Source organism: Tachyglossus aculeatus, chromosome 21 (assembly GCF_015852505.1).
Source record: "Tachyglossus aculeatus isolate mTacAcu1 chromosome 21, mTacAcu1.pri, whole genome shotgun sequence".
In the NCBI taxonomy this organism is placed as follows: domain Eukaryota; kingdom Metazoa; phylum Chordata; class Mammalia; order Monotremata; family Tachyglossidae; genus Tachyglossus; species Tachyglossus aculeatus.
In genome coordinates, this window is record NC_052086.1 from 59,624,923 (window position 1) to 59,640,017 (window position 15,095).

Genomic DNA, 15,095 nt, shown 5'->3' on the forward strand with positions numbered 1-15,095 from the left:
AAAGAATAATGGTGGGGAGGATTGGTGACAGAGACATAAGGAATGGTGAAATAATAATGGGAAATAACAAAGACACAAGGACAAGAATGAGTACCATAAGAACTACAGGCCACTGTGGCTAATGGACAGCCTTCTGATCCTCACTGCCCTAACAGGGCTGTTCAGGATCTAAAAACCACGAAAAACCACAGATACAACCATCCCAATTGCAATTTTCTAAAAGTCTGGAAGGCATGCTTCCGCTTCACCCTCATAGTCAATCAATTATATTTATTGAGCACTTACTGTGTGCAGAGCACTGTACTAAGCACTTACGAGAATACAATATAAAAGAGTTGGCAGATGTAATCCCAGACCACAGTGAGTTTATCATCTAGATGGGAAGACTAAAATCATTATAATCAAATTATGGATATGTACATAAGTGCTATGGGGCTGAGGGAGGGGGGAATAAAGCAGGCAAATCCAAGTTCAAGGGTAACGCAGAAGGGAGTGGGAAAGGAGTAAATGAGAGCTTAGATAGGGAGGGCCTCTTGAGGGAAATATGCCTCCAATAATGCTTTGAAGATGGGGAGAGTAATTATCTGTCAAATATGAAGAGAGGGGAGGGTGGTCCAGGCCAAAGGCAGGATGTGGGTGAGAGGTCAGCAGCGAGACAGACAAGACTGAGGTAAAATGAGCAGGCTGGCATTAGAGGAGCAAACTGTGGGGCCTGGGTTGTAGCAGAAGAGCAGCAACGTAAAGCAGGAGGGGACAAGGTGATTGAGTGTGTTAAGGCCAATGATAAGGAGTTTCTGTTTTATGTGGAGTTGGATGGGTAACCCCTGGAGGTTCTTGAGGAGTGCAGAATCATGCACTGAACATTTTTGGGGAAAAATAATCTGGGCAACAGAGTGAAGTATGGACCGGAATGAGGAGAGGAGGCATGGAAGTCAGTGATACAGTAACCAAGGCGGGATAGGATAAGTGCTTGGATTAACATGGTAGCAGTTTGGAGGGAGAGGAAAGGGCAGATTTTAGTGATGTTGTGAAGGTTTAACCAACAGAATTTGGTGAAAGGATGAATATGGGTTGAATAAGAGATGAGTCGAGGATATAAGGACGTAAACCTTCTGGTGGAGACACTAACAGCCTTGAAATTATACAGTGTATACCAACACACAACTATATTTTACTAGCCAACTTTCCCTCCAGGAGGAATACTGAAGGTAAAATAATGAATCCAGCTCTCCTTTATTACTCACCCAATGTAAATCATTATTCAACTCAGATTAGTGAATGAATGCTCATTTCTTGGCCTTTCTCTACAATAAACCATAAAATCCTCATGCGTAAAATCTACCAAACATTTTAACCCATCAGTATTTTCATTACTAGCCTATTCTTAGAATGCTTTGTGTGAAAACACACATTGCTTTACTAATTTCAACAGATTTAGTGTCAGTGGTAGCAATCTCCTGTCATTAACAGTCTATTTTCAAGGTTTATAAAGACTTTTGATTTCGAAAACCACACATACACACACACACACACAAAAAAAGACCACCCACACTGATGAGAATCCCTTGTATAGTTACTTCCTCCAAACTCTAGGATGAATTTTGCCTCGAAAGCTGTGCACCCGGTCATCATGGATGTAATGAATCTATCTGGCCATCACTCCAGAGATCTCCAGGACCCCAAATGCCTCCCCTTTACCACAATCAAGGGCAAGTTGGATATATGCAACAGCTTTAGTACTGTGCCCACTGCAGACATGATCGGACCCTACTTCCATCTCCATCCAACTGTAATAGACCCACACTGACAATCCCAAACTGTGGAGGACCAGTGTGGCTTAGTGGATAGAGTACAGGCCTGAGAGTCAGAAGGTCATGTGTTCTAATGCCAGCTCCGCCACAGGACTGTGTGACCTTGGGCAAGTCACTTCACTTCTCTGGGCCTGTTACCTCATCTGTAAAATGAGGATTAGAGTGTGAGCCCCACATGGGACAGGGAACGTGTTACTACCTTGTATCTATCCCAGGGCTTAGAACAGTGTCTGGCACATAGCGACACTTAACAAGTACCATAATTATTATTATTTATCTCTAGATCAAGAGCATACACTGCCAGAAGGGTTATATTAATGCCATACCACAGACTCCAACATTGGCTTAGGCTGCAGGTCATTTTCAGATCATGGTATAAAAGAAGAGTAGACATGGCAGCTATAGCATCCCTACGTCTTTATGCACTAATGAAACTAAATATCCCAAAAGTCCACAAGAATTGGGCATGAGCAGACCCATAAGCCTAGTCAAGTGAAGTTGGGCACCTTTGGAATATAGCTGGATTTCAGACCAGTTATTTACCCTGAAAACTCTGAGAGAGACTCCAATCTAAATCCCCACTTGATGAAATGGAGCTGATTTCTAAGCACTAATCCACACCTATTGTGAGGTGTTTCTCCTTGGTCATTCTTCAAAACAAATTTTGAAAGTCAAACGCGCACAGCTGCAATTACCCAAAGAAGGCAGGGGAGAACAAAAAATATACATCACACTTTTGTATAAGCCTAGCCTGACTCAGCTTTTAAACTTGTATCCAATTCAACAAATTCACTTTTTTAGGACATCAAAAAAATGTTCTTGACAAATAATAATGTAGAGAGGATAATAAAGGATCCAAAGGTTATGCTTGTCTTATGAAATAAATATGAGAGTATAATGTTGCCTATAACCGTGATTTCATTTAATTTGCCTTTTAGCTTTGTTAATGAACTAAAAATATTTATCTGTAACATAAAAAGAGCACTGTTTACTGTTTGTCCTTTGGGTCAGGATCATTTGTTCAATAAAGGCTGGCTTGGTTACTCAATTTATTCAAACAGTACTGGCTTTTAATGGACTCCGTGCATCAAAGATGCTTGACAGTCATTAACCTTTTAGGGCTACAGTAATTTGTGTAATTAGCCTGAGGGAAATTATTTTTTCCTGATCGCATAATTAATTGTGCATGCAGTTTTTTAAAAGAATTAGAGAAGAAGCTTATGAGACTAAAAGTTACATGAAACAACAAAAGCATACACTATGGTCAGGTTTTTGCCCACCCCTGTTCCCAACCCAAAAAACCCCAGAATCAGTTATTCAATTTAAAAAAAAAAAAAACCACTTTGGCAATTCAGGTGAAAGTATGATTTTTGCCCGGATTATCTGGGTGATGATTTCAATTCTGTTCTTCACTAGGCTACCTACATGTGGGGTTATATAAACCAACAGGTTTACTTTCATAGTTTCATAAAGGGACTCATCACAGAATGACTAAGACAATGTATAGTATTGAAGAGTAAAAATGTAGAACACTGAGCCAGATTTTGCAGCATGTGTAGGTTTTTATATAAACCAGAAGGCTTACTTCTACAATTCCAAAAATGGACTAATCATAGAATAACTAACAGAATGTACAGTATAAAGAGTAAAAATATAAAGCATTGTACCAGATTTTGCTGCAAGAGCAGGTTACTCAATAGGCATGAGCAAGTAGAAGGTAGTATGGTAATAAATCAGTTGTATTTATTGAGCACTTACTATGAGCAGGGCACTGAACTAAGCACCTGGGAGAGTACAATAAAACAGAGTTTGTAGACATGTTACCTTCCCGTAAGGAGTTTACAGTCTAGACGGGAGACAGTCATTGAAATAAATTATGGAGATTAACATAAGCGCTGAGAGGCTGGGAATAGGCTGAATAAAGGGTACAAATCCAAGTGCAAGGATGATGTTTAGAAAGGAGAAGGAGTAGGGGAAATAGGGGCTTAGATGGGGAAGGCCTCTTGGAGGAGATGTGATTTTAATAGGTCTTTGAAGGAGGGCAGAGTGATGGTCTATCAGCTATGAAGAGGACGGCAGTTCCAGGCCAGGGTCAGAATGTGGGTGAGGAGTTGGAGGTGAAATAGATGAGACAAAGGCACAGTGAGAAGATTGACATTTGAATGAAGTGAGTGTGCTGGGCTGTAATAGGAAATCAGCAAGGTAAGGAAGGAGGGGGCAAGGTGATTGAGTGCTTTAAAGTTTATAATAAGGAGTCTCTTATGTGGAGGTGGTTGGTCAACCACTGGAGGAGTGGGGAGAGACAGAAGGTTGGGAAGGTCAGCAAGGAGGCTGATTCAGCAGTCAAGGCAGGATAAATGAATAGCTTTGGGATCCAAACATTCCTAAAGTGGCCTCAAAGGTTCAAATTAACTATTAAAATCAATGTCTAAACGTTCTGGTGAAATTAGCAACTAATGTAGAACCCATGTGAAAATCAGCTACAAAAACAGAGTACTCTTTCACGCCCCTTTCAAATCCTGTCTGGGTACCTGTCTTTTTTTTTCTTTTTCCTGGTATTCGTTAATAAGCTAATTTGTTAATAATCAGCCATTCTGTCAAGAGGCTGGTTCCGACACTGAACTTATGCAGAGTTGGTCTCTGAATAAACTTCAATAAAATAAACAAATTTCACCGAATTTCAATAACTCAGCAGAAAGATCAGAAAGACATGACAACTGCTGAGGATTCATTAATTTATTCATTCAATCGCTTATTGAGTGCTTACTGTGTGCAGAGGACTGTACAAAGCACTTAGGAGAGTACAATGCAACGATAAACAGACATTTACATTCCCGGCCCACAGAAAGCTAAGATTTTGCAATCTCATGTAAACTGCCAACAGAAAACAACACCTTGGATTCCATGAGTTTTGATGGTCTGGAACCCATAGGTAGTAGCAGAGAACAAAATCATCTCACCCAATACAAGAAGCAAAAACAATGTCATCACATTCTTGAGATGGCTTTACTTTGCTTACCAGTATTGCTTGACTGCTTTACTGAGTTATGCCTCTGAGAAATAAAATAGTTTTATACTCCCTATCACTTGAGTATAAAAACAGAAATGTACTTTTATCCAAGTCCATAATCTGGTCCTCTGCTGAGAGAGCTGTAGAGCCCAACTTAACATCTTCAAAATGCCATTTGGACACTCACTAGTGCTATATAAATAATACTATTTGGGAGCTGTCCATGAATATACACATTTGGGAGGGTGATGTATGGCAAAAAAAGGAAAAGAAAGTAGATGAGAAAACTGGAGAGAAGAAAAGGCAGAACAGAAGCCAAGAGAGAGCCCTGGTGAGAGGAAGCAGTGAGAGGTGCCAAATTAATACTGGGAGGGAAAGAAGCCAAACAGAGAGATAAAGTAAAGAAGGGTGAGCAAGAGGAAGATAAATCCCACAAGAACAGCAGAAAATGGTTGACACACACTGAGGTCTCCAAAAGGATGAAGAAATGGGGAGGAGATATATAGGGAATCAGGGCAACCTATAAAAACTGAGAACCTGTAGAAAAGGAATGCATTTAGCTAGAGACTATAGGAGGTCTTTGACTTATCCCATTATGCTTTTATGGTAGATTCCTTCCTTGACCATTCATCAACTGTAAGCACTTACAGTGCCTTCATTTAACTGTTCTGGACTTTATTTGACCCTAATAGCTAATAAAAATAAAGTGTTGGATGCATAAAATTTTGGCTTTAAGAAAATTAGTAGCTGACCAACAGGTCAGAATGGTAACCCCAATTTAAAACGTTGATCCTAAAGGAAAATATTCTTCAGTTTATGTTGCTTTCTTTAACACCCCAATCAATAGTATTTACTGAGTAATTACTGTGTGCAGAGCACTATACTAAGTGCTCAGGAGTGTACAGTACAATAGAATTGGTACACATTGTATTGTAAGGTTTATTCAATGTAATCAATTGTAAGTTTGAGGACTACCTGAATTAGGATAGGAAAGCTGATGTGTGAACTCATTTAAGAACACAGTCAGAAAAAAAATTACAAAAACTCATCATCATCTGTATTAACTGAGCACTTACTATTTGCAAATCACTATTCTAGGCCCTTGGGAACATTCAGTAGACACAAAAGGCATGATCTTGCCCTCAGGAAGGTTACAATCAGGTGGGAGAGCCAAGCAGATACGAACTGTGTAGACACAGAATAAGCTAGCAAGAATGAGCAGTTAAACAAATGGTAAAAGGTAAATGGCAGAGAAACAGTGTGTCTTAGTAAAAAGAACACGGGCTTGGGAGTCAGAGGTCATGGGTTCTAATCCCAGTTCACCACTTATCGGCTGTGTGACTTTGGGCAAGTCACAACTTCTCTGTGCCTCAGTTACTTCATCTGTAAAATGGGGATTAAGACTGTGAGCTCCATGTGGGACAACCTGAATACCTTGTATCTGCCTCAGTGTTAGAACAGTGCTTGGCACACAGTAAGAGCTTAACAAATACCATTATTATTATTATTATTATTATTATTACAAATTAAAACAATTAAACATGTATACATACAGGTTGGCTGAAGTCATGAGAAAAAGGCGGAAGTTAATCCCAAACTCCAAAACAAGGAGAGAGAATCAAAGAGGAAGAAAGTTCAGGAGTTCCACAGGCTCTCAAAGTCACTGGGGAAAGCCTAAGTAGGAAAAGATCCACAAAGTAAAGCTAAGTAGGCCAAGTAAGGCAGACAAGCAAATAAGAAGTGGCAGGATAGAAAATGAGAGGGAAAAGCACCTAGAACCCACCAGTCCTCAATCCAAGTCAAAAAGCAGAGAATCTAGCAGATTGGGAGACCAGAGAGGAGGGAGAGATCTGGAAGAGAACCACAAAACCAGAAGAGTTCTGATCAGGAAGATCAGATCAACCTGATCAACCACAGATTGGGCAGAGAAAAGGACAGATCTCATGGGGGTGAGGGGAGGCGATAAGGTACCTACTTTAAAATTCTGAGAATATCCCACAGTTGAGAATGGGCCTCAGATAAAATTAAACAGTGTGTTTTACATGCACTAAAATGCAAATTATCTTTGTAAATTTTAAATTAATGACTCCCAAAAGATAGGTTGAGACTTTCCCTTAAACCTCCCAATAAACCAGTAACAAAATTACAACTTTAAATCAGTGCCTACTAAGTATCCTGTTTTTAGGTATTTAAGTGTGTTTCTTTACCAGTTATCAGGATTACTTTTTCTATGGGAATAGTTAGTAATATATTAATCATTGTATAAAATATCTCAAATGTAATAATTAATGATATCTCTTTTTAACACATGTCAGATTAAAGTAAATTAGGATCATTTCAGTTCCACACTTCCCCTAAATTATCAAAATAAGAATTTCTGTATTCATTAGAGTATTGTCTATGTTTCTAAAAGAGGGCTTATTTCAGTTTCTAAGTACAAAGAAAATCTAATTAGCTTGGTTCCTGTCAAGGGTAGCTCATCATTTGGGAGCTAATTGCATACAGGCATTATCAGGATGAATGGTCACCCTAACACATACCTCATCTACTATCCATCATAGGGTTTTTTTGTTTGTTTAGGATTAGGCAAACTTTTCTCAACTTCTCTGCCAGTGTTAATTATTTGATGATGAAGTTTACTAAGTTTGCTCAAGTAGTTTCTCAGGTTTCATTCATTCAATCGTATTTACTGAGCTTTTACTGTGTGCAAAGCACTGCACTAAGAGCTTGGGAGAGTACAGTACGAAAACAAACAGGGATATTCCCTGCCCACAATAAACTCATAGACTAGAGGGGGAGACAGACCCTTAGTATATATAAATGCATAAACAAATAAATACATAAATTACAGATACATATGTAAGAGATGTATAACTGGGATGGGGGATGAATGAAGGGAGCAAGTCAGACAGACGCAGAAGGAAGTGGAAGAAGAGGACAGGAGGGTTTAGTCAGGGAAACCTTTCTGGAAATGAGCCTTCAATAAGGTTTGGAAGTGGGGGAGAGCAATAACTGTCTGATAATGAGGAGGGAGGACATTCCAGGCCAGAGGCAGGATGTGGGCAAGAGGTCGGTGGCAAGATAGAAGAGATCAAGGTACAGTAAGAAGGTTAGCATTAGAAGAACATAGTGTGCAGGCTGGATCAAACGCTTATTACAGTGCTCTGCACATAGTAAGCACTCAATAAATACAATTAAATGAAGGACAGTAGCGAGGTGAGGTAGGAGGGGCCAAGGTGATTGAGTGCTTTGAAGCCAATGGTGAAGGATTTTTGTTTGATGAAAAGGTGGATGGGCAACCACTGAAGTTTCCTGAGGAGTAGGGAAACATGGTCTGAATGTTTGTGAAGGAAAATGATCCGGCAGCAGAGTGGGGTATGGACTGGAGTGGGGAGATACAGGAGGCAGGGAAGTCAGCAAAGGAGGCTGGTAAAATAATCAAGGTGGGTTAGGATAAGTGCTTGTATTAACATGGTAGCAGTTTGGAAAAAAGGCTTCCTGAAGCATGATTAGAGTGTCTAGGAACTCTTGCTGGAGATTGCCGACTTGTACTTCCCAAGCACTTAGTACAGTGCTCTGTACACAGTAAGCGCTCAATAAATACGACTGAATGAATGAATTTTGATGCTGAATCTCAGGCAGAGATCTGATGTTTCATTTCACAATTCTCGCTCAAAATGAAATGCTCCAGCTCCTGAGCAGCTTCACTTAGTTTTAAATTACTTCTGGATGACTTAAAACTTACTTTATGAAAGGGAGGGATGGATTATCCTAATTTGATAGCTAGAGGAAGCAAACATGGTACAGTTACTGCACAAGTGTGCAACTTGTTCAAGATCATTGAGCCAGTCTAGCTCATACCAACAGGAAAATAATCTTGTTCCCTTGGCTCAAACTGCAATAGGCAACTTCTAATTTGACTTCTCTTTCTTACAAAGAAAGGAAAGGTCAAGGTTCTTAATTGTGACAATTCCCATTTACGGTGAGACAACTGATAGAAACCGAGTGTCAGAAAAGAGGGAATGGAAAACAGAAGGGAAGAAAAGAGAGGGAAGAGAGGAAAGAAGAGAGAAAGAGCTAGCAATGGAGGCAGAAATGAGGAAAAGAAAGAAAAAAAGGCAGAGAGAAGAGGTAAGGAAAGGAGAGGACAGGGAAAGGAGAGATGAATGGAGAGGGACTGAGGACAGAAAAATGGCAGATCGAAAAGGGGAAATTAGTGTGTGCTCACAAACACACACACACACACACCCCAATAAAAACTCCTGATAACCTGTGGTAGTTTAACTTACCCAAGGTCCCACAGCTTGCTAGTGAGAGTGCTGAGACTCGAGTCCAGACCTTGACACCCAAAAATGTACACATCACTTTTCCAGGTTAACTCTACTTCCTTTAAAAAGCATGTTAGCATCTTCTCTATATTGAAATTAATAGCTACTTAATATAAGGGAAAGTGTCGATTTTTCACACCTCATTATCTAGCAAGTCACAATTGAAATTGTCTTATAAAGAAATTGCATTTTCAACCATTTTACTAGGATTACAGAAGATCTGCACTCGTGTAGAGCATTGTTTCATGGTCCAATTACTCCCTGGCCCCCACCAACTCATTCCCATCCAAACCCTCCCCACCCCGCACACCCTTCCCCCTCTCTCCCCTCCCTCCACAACTGCTGCCAAGTGTGGCCCATGGAACACCTGCTTCATTATAGCCCAGCCCATACACACCATTCCTCTGCCGCTGCTAACTTCCTCACCGGGCCTTGTTCTCGCCTGTCCCACCGTCCACCCCGGCCCATGTCCTACCTCTGGCCTGGAATACCCTCCCTCCTCACATCCACCAAACTAGCTCTCTTCCCCTTTTCGAAGCCCTACTGAGAGCTCACCTCCTCCAGGAGGCCTTCCCACACTGAGCACCCCCTTTTTCCTCTGCTCCTCCTCCCCTCCCCATGGCCCCAACTCCCTCCCTCTGCTCCACCCCCTTCCCCTCCCCACAGCACTTGTATACATTTGTCCATATTTATTACTCTATTTTATTAGTAATGCGCATGTATCTATAATTTTATTTATCTATTTTGATGCTATTGATGCCTGTCTACTTGTTTTGTTTTCTGTCTCCCCCACTAGACTGTGAGCCCGTTGTTGGGTAGGGATTGTCTCTATCTGTTGCCGAATTGTACTTTCCAAGTGCTTAGTACAGTGCTCTGCACACAGTAAGTGCTCAATAAATACGATTGAATTGAATGAATGAAAAATATTATACTCAGAATCCTTTTGAAATCAGGCTTTAAAAGTAAGAAGAAAAAACAATTGGCAGTGATTGTTCTATCTATCCCTTGAGGCTAACATTTGTGAAGCTGTCTTTTTTGTTGGCACACCCCATATTGAAGAGAAAGAACCATCTGCCTAGCTGTCTGGAAGATGGCATTCCTTGGATAATTCCCTTGCTGGGAAGAAAACAGGTCTGAAAACTCAAATGCTTGTGAAACTGATTTTCTTTTGTGACATTTTAGCAATTACAGTACCAAGTCCACCTCTGGAATTCCAAGTTTCCTAAACTGAGAAATTTATCTTGGATCTAAATTCATACTGACCTCCATTTTCTAAGTTCAAGTGCTGAAATAACATTAAAGAACACACTTTAAAACACAGAATAGGGTAAAATAGTCTCTGTTTACCAGCACTAAGGCATATAATGCTCTTTACAGTCTTGAAATGTTCACATCTCTTTTTAGAGAAGCAGCTTGGTCTAGTGGAAAGAGCACGGGTCTGGGAGTCAGAGGAACTGATTCTAATCCCAGCTCTGCCAGTTGCCTGCTGTGTAAGCTTGGGCAAGTCACATAACTTCTCTGTGCCTCAGTTTCCTCATCTGTAAAACAGGATTCAATACCCATGAGCCCCAAGTGGAACAGGGACTGAGTCCAACCTGATTAGCTTGTTTAGAATCGTTCTTGGCACACAATAATTGCTCAATAAATACACTAATAATAATAAGAAGAAAGAGAACATAGCCTAGAGGATGTCAATTGTATTTGGAGACAAGAGAACAAGATTATTTTCCTGTTGGTATGAGCCAGACTGGCTCTATGATCTTGAGCAAGTTGCACAGTTGCACAATAACTGCATCTTGTTTGCTTCCCGTATGTGTCAAATTAGGATAAAAGTATATATATATCATACTTGTTGGAGATGGTATCAACCCCCACTCTAGACTTTGAGCTCACTGTGGGCAGGGAGTATACCCACCAACTCTGTTGTACTGTATGCTCCCAAGCACTTAGTACAGTGCTCTTTACACAGTTAGTGCTCAATAAATACCATTGATTGGTTGAGCATTTACTATATTCAGAGCACTGTACTACTCAGTAGGTGCTCAGTAAATGCTACTGAATGAAAGGCATGTTTGGAGAACTAAAAATAAAAAATGATTAGTCTTTGATTCAGTTTTTATATGTACTTCAGTTTGAAGAGTTTCATTTACATTTGAAATCCAAATGATCAGAACCTGAATTTGCAACTGTAGAAAAAAGTACAGTCCAATAAGGGCTATTTGCCTTGTCTTATGCTGTCGCGTTGTCTCCGACCCATAGTGATGCCATGGACACAACTCTCCCGGAACGCCCACCCTTCATCTGCAATCGTTCTGGTAGCGTATACAAAGAATTTTCTTGGTAAAATTATGGAAGCGGTTTACCATTGCCTCCTTCTGCACAGTAAAGTTGAGTTTCCGCCCTTGACTCTCTCCCAGGCCGCTGCTGCCCAGCACAGGTGAGTTTAGACTTGTAGTAGATTGTCTTCCACTCGTTAGCCACTGCCCAATCTAGGAATGGAATGGAAATGCCTCTGTTTGACTCTCCCTCCCATAGTTAAGACTGGTAGAGTACTGGAAACTCTCCAGGTGCAACCCTGAGAGGGGAATAAGGGACTATAGGCTACTGCAATAGACATCCTTTTGCATAGGATAAAATGTGGAATTACACAGATTTGAGAATGACAAAGGCCCTGGTAGTAAAATATGTTTCACATCCATGGAACTCTTTCAATTTAACAAGCTACAGACATCAATAATGATATTTGTGGCTATGGTCAACATGAGAGCTGCCTTCTCAGAGCTCACTCAGATGAGAGTGTGAAAGAACATGACAATAAAAATAATGGTATTTGTTAAGCGTTTACTATGTGCCAAGCACTGTTCTAAGCACTGGGGTAGATACAAGGTAATCAGGTTGTCCCACATGGGGCTCACAGTCCTAATCCCCATTTTACAGATGACGTAACTGAGGCACAGAAAAGTGAAGTGGCTTACCCAAGGTCACACAGCAGACAAGTGGCACAGCCAGGATTAGAACCACGTCCTCTGACTCCCAAGCCAATGCTCTTGTCGCTAAGCCAAGCTGCTTCTGTGATGACTAATGGCTGCCAACAGGAAGCTCCCTGCATGCAGTACTGTTTTTAGCAGGAAACCAACAAGGAACTGGTGGGGCAACTTGATGTTCCAGGTGCAAAAATGAATTGTTACTTAAAAGTGCCAAGCTCATATTAATAACAGTGCTATGCTACACATGCAGACCAAAAAACAATTAAAGAGGCATTAGGTTATGAACTGCCATGCCCAGATAGTTAGGGCAAGTCCAGGCATAATTTAAATACTGCAAAGCTAAGAGACTCGAAGAATCTTTAGTTAGATCTTTACTGAAGAAAAGGTTAGGGAGGTTTCCAAATTCTTCTAGACAAGTGAGAGAAACTGAATTAATAGCTCCTGTGATCCGGGCAGGGATCACATCTACCAACTCTGTTGTACTTTCTCGAGTGCTTCGAACACTGCTCTGTACAAAATAAATACCACTGATTGGTTCATAGTAAATACTCAGATATTTTAGATCATATTGATACACCAAATGTAAATAAATCAGGTTAATGGTGTCCACTCAGAATTTTGAAGGAGCTTAGAGACACTGCAAAAGACAAGTCAACTATTATAACAGTCACTTGGCTGGAGGACTGGCAGGTTGCCAATGTAACTCCTATCTCTAAAGAGAGTTCCAGAAGTAATCCTGGAAATTACAAACGTGAGTTTCATATCTACACATCTAGTTTCTTCTAGACTGTGAGCCCACTGTTGGGTAGGGACCGTCTCTATATGTTGCCAACCTGTACTTCCCAAGCGCTTAGTACAGTGCTCTGCACACAGTAAGCGCTCACTAAATACGATTGATTGATTGATCTACATCTGTAGAACTAAGAAAATCTGTTATGATAGAACTAAGAAAATCTGTTATGTTCAGAATCAGTAAGCACCTAGAAAAATGCAAGGCAGCATGATTTCTGTGAAGAGAAGTCATGCTGCAGTTCTCTGAAATACTACTACTAATAATTATGGTACTTGTTAAGCATTTACTATGTGCCAAACACAGTTCTAAGTGCTGGGGTAGATACAAGCAATTCAGGTTGGACACAGTCCCTATCCCACATGGGGGTCATATTCTTAATCCCCACTTTACAGATGAGGTAACTGAGGCCCAGATAATTTAAGTGACTTGCCCAAGGTCACACAGAAGATATGTGGCAGAGCTGGGATTAGAACCCAGGTTCTTTGAATTATCAGGTCTGTCCTCTATCCACTAAGCCATGCTGCTTCTATAAAGTGGTAAATTAGCCTGAATATGGAGGGGGGTCAGAGGATCTATGAGATTTAGAATTTTTCAAAATGGAACACCTACAAGGCAATTTTCAGCCTATCCCTCCCTCATGAACACACCAAGAGAAGACTCCTGAATTAATGCAACACAATCCACGGATATCACTTTCTCCTGAAAAATTAACTTGATCAGTAACACACACAAAATAAGGCCAAACAGAGAGATCAGGGTATTAGTTCATTCCTGGTTTAATCATGCATAACATTTGTTGAACACTTACAATGTGCAAAGCACTAAACTAAGTGCTGGGGAGAAATGCATTCATTCATTCATTCAATCATATTTATTGAGTACTTACTGTGTGCAGAAAACTGTACTAAGCGCTTGCAAAGCACAATTCAGCAAAAAAGAGAAACAATCCCTGTTCACACTGGGCTTACAGTCTAGAAGGGGGGAAACAGAATCAAAACAAGTAAACGGGCATAAATATAAATAAATAGAATTATCGATATATACATGTCAAAACAAGTAATCAGGGATTAATATAAACAGAATTATAGATATGTACATATATACACAAGTGCTGTGGAGGGGGGAGAGAAGGGTACAGAAAAGGGAGCGAGTCAAGGCAACGGAGAGGGGAGGTGAAGCTGAGAAAAATGGGGGCTTAGTCTGGGAAGGCCTCTTGGATGAGGTGAGCCTTCAGTAGGGCTTTGAAGGGGGAAGTGTGATTGTTTGGGGGATTTGAGAAGGAAGGACGTTTTGGGGGGATTTGAGGAGGAAGGACGTTCCAGGCCAGAAGTAAGACATGGGCCAGGGGTCAGCGGCGGGACAGGAGAGAACAAGGCACAGTGAGAAAGTTAGCACCAGAGAAGCGGAGCATGCGGGCTGGGATGGAGAAGGAGAGAAGGGAGCTGAGGTAAGAGGGGGCAAGGTGATGGAGAGCTCTGAAGCCATTAGTGAGGAGTTTTTGCTTGATACGGAGGTTGACAGGCAGCCACCAAAGATTTCTGAGAAGGGGGATGACATGTCCAGAACGTTTCTGTAGAAAGATAATCTGGGCAGCAGTGAAGTGTGGACTGAAACAGGGAGAGACAGTGGGTTGGGAATAACTATCGATTCAAACCTGGCCCTTACAGGCCTCTCAATCTTACACTGAGGGAGCAGAAAGGAAAGGCCCCAGAGGAAGAAAAAAGAGATTAAGTTCAACAAGGCAGAATCTTCGGGGGTGCTCTGTGCCACAGTAAGCATTCAATAAATACCACTGATTGATTGATTGATTGACTGTTTGGAAAGAGCACAGGTTTGGAAGCCAGAGGACTTGGGTCTTAATCAGACTTGGGTCTGAATGAATGACAGGGCACTCCATCAGCAACAGCAGCATAATCTACCGCAGGGCAGGAACTGGTCAGGATAATGCCACTCTAGGTCACGGAGGGCTTCGCTGAGCCTCTTAATCTAAGTCCCAAAGGTTACATTTCCGTTTCCAAACTGGTGCAGGTATAAATATAGTACAGAAAATATAGTATAGTATAGTATAGAATATTTTATAGTGTAGAAAAACCATTAAGTAACAGCAACTCCCCTTTCCTTCAGTCAGAGAATGAACATATTTACATATCTCAGCACACAATAAGC

At 40.9% G+C, this 15,095-nt stretch overlaps 1 protein-coding gene and 1 non-coding gene across 2 annotated transcripts in view; both read right to left on the reverse strand.

The window, feature by feature from the left end:
• The window catches only part of LOC119941908 (protein sidekick-1-like), a 402,085-nt gene that overhangs the window by 334,487 nt on the left and 52,503 nt on the right, over window positions 1-15,095 (reverse strand). The window lies entirely within an intron of this gene.
• LOC119943124 lies at window positions 11,597-11,734 on the reverse strand. The gene has a single exon (XR_005455602.1). It is a non-coding gene; the product is annotated as a small nucleolar RNA SNORA7 (small nucleolar RNA).